Consider the following 8,164-nt stretch of genomic DNA (forward strand, 5'->3'; position numbering starts at 1 on the left):
GTTTGGTAGAGTCTTGGCTAAAGAGGCAGTCTTTAATTAATGTTTGACCAACTGCATACCAAAGGTCTGATTTTCTTTCCGAGCAAGACTTTACGAGAATAAACAACCCTGCTTCTGCCTCTTTGTGTGGCTGAGAAGCACCACCACGCACATCTTGTGTAACTTATCTTCCTCATTCTCCCCAACAAGTGCCACCATGTGGGTACAACTTGTCTGTGTTATAGATGAGGAAACTGAGGCTCAGAGGGGTCAAGTAGCTTGCCCAAGGCCACAGAGTAGGTGGCAAAGGGAAAATTTGAACCCAAGTCTTTCCGACTCCAAAGCTCTTGCTTTCAACAAAGCGTTGCTAAATGTAGCTTGAGGGGTAGGGAGGGACCTTCTGGCTGGAGGATGAATTGCAAGTGCCAGCTGTATACCACGCAGCGTTCTAGGTGCTGTCGGTGCAATACATTAATCCCCGGGCAACCTGTGAGGTACGTTCTATTATTGTCTCCGTCTTTCATTGGAGAAACTGAGCCAGAGCGGCACAAACAGAGGTCACACAGCCTCTAAGTAGCAAAGCGAGGATTGGAACCCAGAAAGTCTGACTCCTGATTTGGGGCTATTGCCGCTCAGGAAGGGGCTCTTGCTGTCGAATAAGGAGAATAACAAGACTGGATTCTCAAAGCTGATTTTCTGACTTCTTCCCTGTTTACCCAATTTAGTTATTTGACTAGAGGCATAGACTTTGGAGTCTGACCTGGATATGAATCACAGCTCTATCACTCGGAGTTATATGACCTTGGACAAATGACTTCCCTTCTCTACCCATTCAGTTTCTTTGTGTGTAATGCAGGGACACTGAGAATACTTAACTCACAGAGTCTGTGTGAGGATTAAATGAGATAAAGCTTGTTAAGAGCTCAGCAGGAATGCAGCACAGTAGACAATGGGCAATAGGTGCTGCCTATTCTTACCAATATATCGTGAAGGTGACAATAACCAGCAGGATTTGAGCCTAGGTCGGCTTGACTCCAGAGCCCCCACATCCCCTAGTGTACCAGTTACCTCCCAAGTGTCCCTGTCCCGCTGCTTGGCAGGCCCCTCTTGTAGACTTCCGTGATGTAGTGCTCAGTCCAGTCGGGTGGCTCCTTTGACCGTCCCTCTTCCTGACCCTCTGTGATAGCAGTGAGTGCTGAGAAGCTAGAAGCAGGACCAGACTGGGAGTTGGAGGCCAGAGCAGCAGGGAGAAGAAGGCAATGCCAGTGGAGGGCACACGCTTGACCCCCAGTGTTGCCGGCAGCTCCCGGCAGGAATGTGCGAAGTCTATGGGCTAATATCAGGTCCAAGTCAGGGTCTGATTTAGACAAATCCTCATATAGAATGATTCATCACGGGTGGTCTTCTTTTGGAAGCCTGCCACTCTAGCCCCAGCCCTAGGGGCTAGATTTTGATGATCTTGCATAGATTTTGAAGGTGCATCTAATTCTTCTATTTTCCATCCATTTTTAATCGGTCATTGAGTCCTATTACATTTTTAAGAAACTGTTTTTGTGTCCTGGCCCCTCATTTTGAGACCTGAAAATGCCTGCTGGGAATGCTGCTCTCCAGAAGACTCCAGTAGTGTGGAAGGTTCTAGATTTCCCAGGGTGGTCTGAGAAAGCATAGATTAGGGAGAATCCATGTTAAGGAGAGAAGTCAGGATTGTTACAGGTAAACTGCGCGTGTGCTTTAGGTCCTAAAGGTGAAATAGGGCCATAAGTAAGAGTGTGATCAGATGCTGGCAGGATGGGGGCTACTATGAGAGTGAGCCCAGAGGGTGAGGTAAATGGTGGGGGTCCAAGGGTGTGAGGAGGTTGCTGGGCACTTGCCACATGAGGCTGTTTGCATGGAATGGGGTGAGCCCCACTGCCTAATGCAGTCTTCTCAACTGGGTCCCTCAGACTGCAGCTCACTGTGGAGGAAAGTAAACACGTGTGTGCATGTGCGTGTGTGTGTGTGTGCGTGCATGCGCGCAAGCATGTGTGTGCCCGCGTGCATGTGTGGGCATGTTGGGGGAGTGGTTGTCCAAAAAATGCAGCAAAGGGGTGCCTGGGTGGCACAGCGGTTAAGCGTCTGCCTTCGGCTCAGGGTGTGATCCCGGCATTATGGGATCGAGCCCCACATCGGGCCCCTCCGCTATGAGCCTGCTTCTTCCTCTCCCACTACCCCTGCTTGTGTTTCCTCTCTCGCTGGCTGTCTCTCTCTCTGTCGAATAAATAAATAAAATCTTTAAAAAAAAATGCAGCCTAAAGGAATACCCTGTAGGAAAGAATTTTCTTTGAGGTCTTATGTTTTGTACTGAAGATCTGTGTTTTAATATAAAACTGTTTGAGAGGACAGCACCAAGTAGAGTGAGTGTTCCCTACTCATGCTCTAACTTGACTAGGCTCTCACTGCTCCCCACCTCAACCCCCTAAAAGCCATGGTGTGGGAAGCGCAGGCTCGGGGGCTTGGAGCTGGGGTATTTTGCTCCACCCTATTCTTACCTTTCCATCTCCTATACTCTAGTCCAAATCTCAGCTTCTCTTACTTGGCTTATTACAATGTGCAGTTAAAATCTTAAAAAAACACATTGTGATGTAGTTATTCAAACAATACATATTTACTAAAGACAGAATATTTCTTAAAAATGTTTAAAAAGCAATGGATTTTTTTTAAGTTAAATTTTATTAATTTTTTTGTACATGGATTCATTTTGTACTTGGATTCATATCCTAATGATACGAAAGGACACCTAAATATTCTCCTTCCCTCTCCCTCTCCCCCACCCCCTGCCCCGCCATCCTGTTTTTTCTGGGAAGCGTCAGTTTCATCAGTTTCTTCTATATTTAAGTAATTATGGGCATGTATTCTCCACTATCATTTCCCCCCAAATGGTGGTGAAATGGACACACTTACAGATAGACATATGCACACTATTCTCTACTTTATTTTTTGCTCTAACAATATGTCTGGTGATGGTTACAGATTAGCCTATCGAGATCAGTCGTTTTGCACGACTGCCCAGTGGGCAGCAGACTCTCAATTGGTAGGCCTCTCTCTAGTGTCTCCCATGTCTGTCATTTGTGTCTGATTAATTGTGCTGAACTGTCACTCCCTTGCTCAAACTACGTGCTTTCCTCCCTCCCAGGTATGATGTGGTCCTTGCCCTTCCCGCATCTGACAGCACACCATCCCAGCCAGGCCCCGCCTTTCTCTGCTCATTCTTGCCTTTTCCACATTTTCTGTTCCTCTCTGCTCTTCACACCCTGCCCTGCCCAAAGTGGATCTTTCTCTCTCTTCTTTCTACTGACTCCTCTCTCCATGAAATCCCGGACTCTCAGCACTGATGGTGGCATTTACCACTCGCACTCAGGCTGCGTCTTTGCCCCACCTGCTGTCACCTGCACAGGGTTGATACGCGCAGCTGTCGTTCTACTGGACTGCAAACTCCGCGGGGGCCAGCGACCCCATTTTCTGTGTCATTTGCTACTTCCTGTGGTGCTTGCAGTCACATTGTTGAAAGGAAATGTCATTACAGGAAATCACCTGTAAAGTGGGAACAGTAATAGTAACTGATGTGAAAATGTTGGGGTCTGGGAGCAAACGGTCGAGAAAGAATTCTTGAGATGTCTTCAGTGCAAAAAGGTGGTTTTATTAAAGCACAGGAACGGGATCTGTGGGCAGAAAGAGCTGCACTGGGCTCTAAGGTGGGAGGGGTTAGGGATAGCGAAGTCTCTAAGGACTTTGGAAGCAAGGTCTCCAGGACCTTGAGGGGGGCTAGCTGCTATTGGGAAAAGGTCATTTGTTACCGTCTGATGAAACCTTAGTCATGGACCCTTCAGATGTGTATCGGTGAGCCATATGCTTAGAGGATGATGGCTAACGTGTATCCTGGGTAGGGGGTGGATAGAGATAAAGGAAGTTTCCAAAGGGAGTTTTAGGTGTTAAAGAAGACTTAGAGGGTCCTGGAGGTCGGGCTAATGTCGAGCTCAGGTTGCCTTTTACCTCTAAGCGAAGTAGTAACATGGAGGCAGTTGAGTTTCTAGAGGAAGGTCACTCTGCCTGTCTCAAGTCCTTGTCAATGGGCTGTAAGTTATAAGGAAGTTTAATTCTTTCTTTTTTGCCTTTGTTCTCCACATCAGTATCTATCTCATAGGTTGTAAAATCTGTGGGAAAGCCAAGAAAGCTTGTGTGTGCGTTGACTCACGCAGAATGAAGGTAGGACAGAACAGAGTCCTTGCTACAGAGACCAAAGCTGAGTCCTCCTCCTTCCGCTGCTAGAAAAACAGGCTTGAGGCTAAGTGCTGCTACGGCTCATGAGAGCCTGGATGGATGTGCCAAGAAGAGGTTGCTGGGAACAGGCTGAGCCTTTGCAGGAAGAATCCGCAGTGCGGGCTGCTCATTGATTAGCTGCTTGGTAACATGATAGGATTTTTGCATCACACAGTACAAGTTCTGTGGTCCAGAGAGCTAATTGAAATGATTTTTCCTCCTTTGGTCAATCTTATTGGAAGGACAACATAAGAGCATTAAAGAAAATATTAATGACATCACCATTCTTACTTTTATATAACTGCTTCCAGACTTTGCCTATTTTCATGCAGTAAAAAAAATAGAAGGTAGCTTTAGTCAGACTGAATATATCATTTTGCAGGTAAGTGGGAATCCTGGTAGGTTACGAGAATTAGTGTTTCATGGAGGCAACTTCCTCATCCAGACCCTGTGGCCCTATCATCTTGATTTTTTTCCTCTCTTAATTTTGGTATGACTTGCCAGAGGTCAGTTTTTTTCTTTCTTCTTTGTTCTCAGTGCTTCTTAGAAAGGTAAATATAAATCCCCACTCTGATTTATCTTTTGTAAGCTGGACTGTGATTGGGATAAGAGTGCTGGAGGATAGTGGGAAGAACATTCACAGGAATTTATTTATTTATTTATTTATTTATTTATTTATTTATTTGACAGAGAGAGAGAGGGAGAGAGAGCACAAGTAGGGGGAAAGGCAGAGGGAGAGGGAGCAGAGAGCCTGACCCGGGGCTCCATCCCAGGACCCTGGGATCATGACCTGAGCCAAAGGCAGACACTTAACTGACTGAGCCACCCAGGTGCCCCCACAGGAACATATTTATTATTGATCACCCCCTATTAGACAAGAGGGTCCATCTCCCATAGGAGTAGAGTTAACCCAAACCTTGGCTTCGTAGGGTTTTGTTTTTTTTTTAAGATTTTATTTATTTATTCAACAGAGATAGAGACAGCCAGCGAGAGAGGGAACACAAGCAGGGGGAGTGGGAGAGGAAGAAGCAGGTTCATAGCAGAGGAGCCTGATGTGGGGCTCGATCCCAGGACTCGGGATCACGCCCTGAGCCGAAGGCAGGCGCTTAACCGCTGTGCCACCCAGGCGCCCCTTTGTAGGGTTTTTAATCCAGTGACCACACCTACCACACTTCACACGTCACTTACTATTTCCCGGTTGTCATCCACTTATCACCTTCCTTTCTTGTCTCACATGTACTCTCTCAAATGAATACACTGCATCGTAACCTCCTGGGGACTCTGTGTCCCGGACATTCCTCTGTACCATCATTACCATGTCCAGGAAGGCCGCGGAGAAGAACGGCTTTTAAAACCATAGATCGTCTAGGTTCAAATTCTGCCTCCACCACTTATTAGCTCCATACCTCGGTCAGGTCACCTGAAAAGTGGAAACCAACAGTACCTACCTCACTGGTTGTTGGGAGGAGCAGATGAATTAATACTTGTAAGACACTAAAACAGTAAAAGCTCAATTAATGTTAGCTATTATCTGAATTTCCTCTAATCTTCAAAGACTAGATTACCTGTAATCTTCTCTGCCTAGTCTTGCCCCACCCACAATGATCACTTACTCTTTTGATGGTATAAATACTTGATACTTAATTTACGCAAATAGCACCCTCAGACAGCTGCAGAATAGAAAGAAAGAAACACAGCGTCTGAGTTCGCATCTTGACATTGCCACTTACTATAGGGCTTTGGGGTAGTTACTGGAGTCTTGGTTTTGCCATCTGTAAACTGGATGTTACAAAACCTTAACGAAGTTATTGTGAAGGCTAAATAAGGTGATGCTTAAGAACTGTCTCTATACAGGCCTTTGTGGACCCTCAATAAATACACGTGCTCTTTTAAAAAATATTAGAATTTTGTTTTCCAAATTCCAAAAGTAGAATTGTTGTAGGAAATTTAGAAGACATAGCAGTGTATAGAAAGGAAATTCAAGTAATCTCATAAACTTCTTCCTGGAGACGACAGTTTCCCCAGCCAGTAATTTCTACCTTAGAAACTAAAACACAGCTGGATGTATTTCCTTTAGTCTTGTGTGTGTGTGCAGACGCACATATTTTAAAAAGAAAGGAATCCCAGGGCACCTGGGTGGCTCAGCTGGTGGAGCATGTGCCTTTGGCTCGGGTCATGATCCCAGGGTCCTGCGATGGAGCCCCAGAGTCGGGCTCCCTGCTCAGCGGGGAGCCTGATTCTCCCTCTCCCTCTGCCTGCCACTCTCCCTGCTTGTGCAGTCTCTCTTGCTGACAAATAAATAAATTAAATCTTTTTAAAATAATAAAAAATAAATAAGTATATATATATATTTGAAGATTTTATTTTTTTATTCGAGAAAGAGCGCACAAGCAGGGGGAGCAACAGGCAGAGGGAGAAGCAGGCAGAGGGAGAAGCAAGGAGCCCAATGCAGGACTCGATTCCAGGACCCTGGGATCACAACCCAAGCCAAAGGCAGATGCCTAACTGACTGAGCCACCCAGGCGTCCCCATACTTATTTAACCCTATTGTTGGATCTTGAAGTTGTATTCAGGTTTTAGCTACTCCAAAGATTGTTGCATCAAGTATCTTTGTAAATGAATCTTTGTAATGAGCTTTTGTGACTTTGTTAGGATTAATTCTCCTGGCATAGAGACGTTAGGTCAAAAACAATACATTGAAGGGGGCTGGTGTACACTGCCAACTTTGCCTCCCCCAAAGGCTGTAGAAATTACTTGCCTGTCAACGGTGACCAAGGGTGCCCATCCTACCTCACTCTTGCCAATGCTCCGTTGTGTTGTTATTTATTTTTTGTCTGCTTTGTCTATTATCTTTCAACCGGATTGCAATCTTGATTAGGTGCTGAGGGCATCTGCCTCTTTCTATTCACCACCAAACTTTGCTCAGTGTCATTCCCATAGATAGCCCTTGTAAATAATTGTCAAATGAATGAATTCCTATTCACAACTATCCCTCTGCGGTTAAGAGCTGGAGAAGATAAACGATCACTTCCAAGTTGGCCAAATTGAGAAAGAGGTATATATACTTGCCCTTGGTCTCCCATGGAGATGGCTTAGAAAATAGAAAATATTTTTAGATATTTTATTTAAATATTAAAGTATTAATTTATTAAATTTTAAATGTTAAAATACTTTAATAGAAAAATATTAAACCACAGGTAATTGGCTCATGTTCTGGGGACTTGGACAAGGGCATGGGGTCCAAGAGAGAAAATGAGCTGCGTTTCCGCACTGCCATCTGTTCTTCCTTCAGAACTGGGTGTGGAGAGGGGCGGGATCTGCTTTTACAACTCAGCCCTGTAGCAGAATGAGTGGAATTTTCCAGAGGTTCCTCTTGATGGCTGTTGGCATAATCACAGCTTTGCCCTCTGGGAGCCATTAGGCGGTGACTCTTGAAGCCTACACGGCTGTTTTGGTAGGTCAGATTGTGGGATCCGTTGTTTATGTTGGCATGGAGAGCCACGTTAGGTTTTGAACCCTTTTTTATTTTCTTTGTACTAGCTCAAAACTCTCTGTTTTGAGCAATGGGGCTAACATAAGGACAGTGTGTTATTCTCCTCCCCCTACCAGCTCCAACATGCACACACACCCAGATGGTTCCCTGGCATTGGGGACTATTCTGAATGCCAGAGTCTGGGGTCATCTTCTAGGAATAACACACTGCTTTAGAATTTTTTGGACTCTACATACCCACTATGAACATAAATTGAAACTCCTCTGCCCTAAGCCCAGAATCTCTCCTGGACTAGTTCTCTTTGTTTTCAGGCAGAGAGGTTTAGAGTGTGAAAGCTTGCTGTGGATTTGGGGACATCTGAGCCCACAGTAACATCCCTGTGTTACAATTTCACTT

The sequence above is a fragment of the Ursus americanus genome, chromosome 12 (genome assembly GCF_024610735.1).
Source record: "Ursus americanus isolate L20-20 chromosome 12, mUrsAme1.1.p, whole genome shotgun sequence".
NCBI classification, from domain to species: Eukaryota; Metazoa; Chordata; class Mammalia; order Carnivora; family Ursidae; genus Ursus; species Ursus americanus.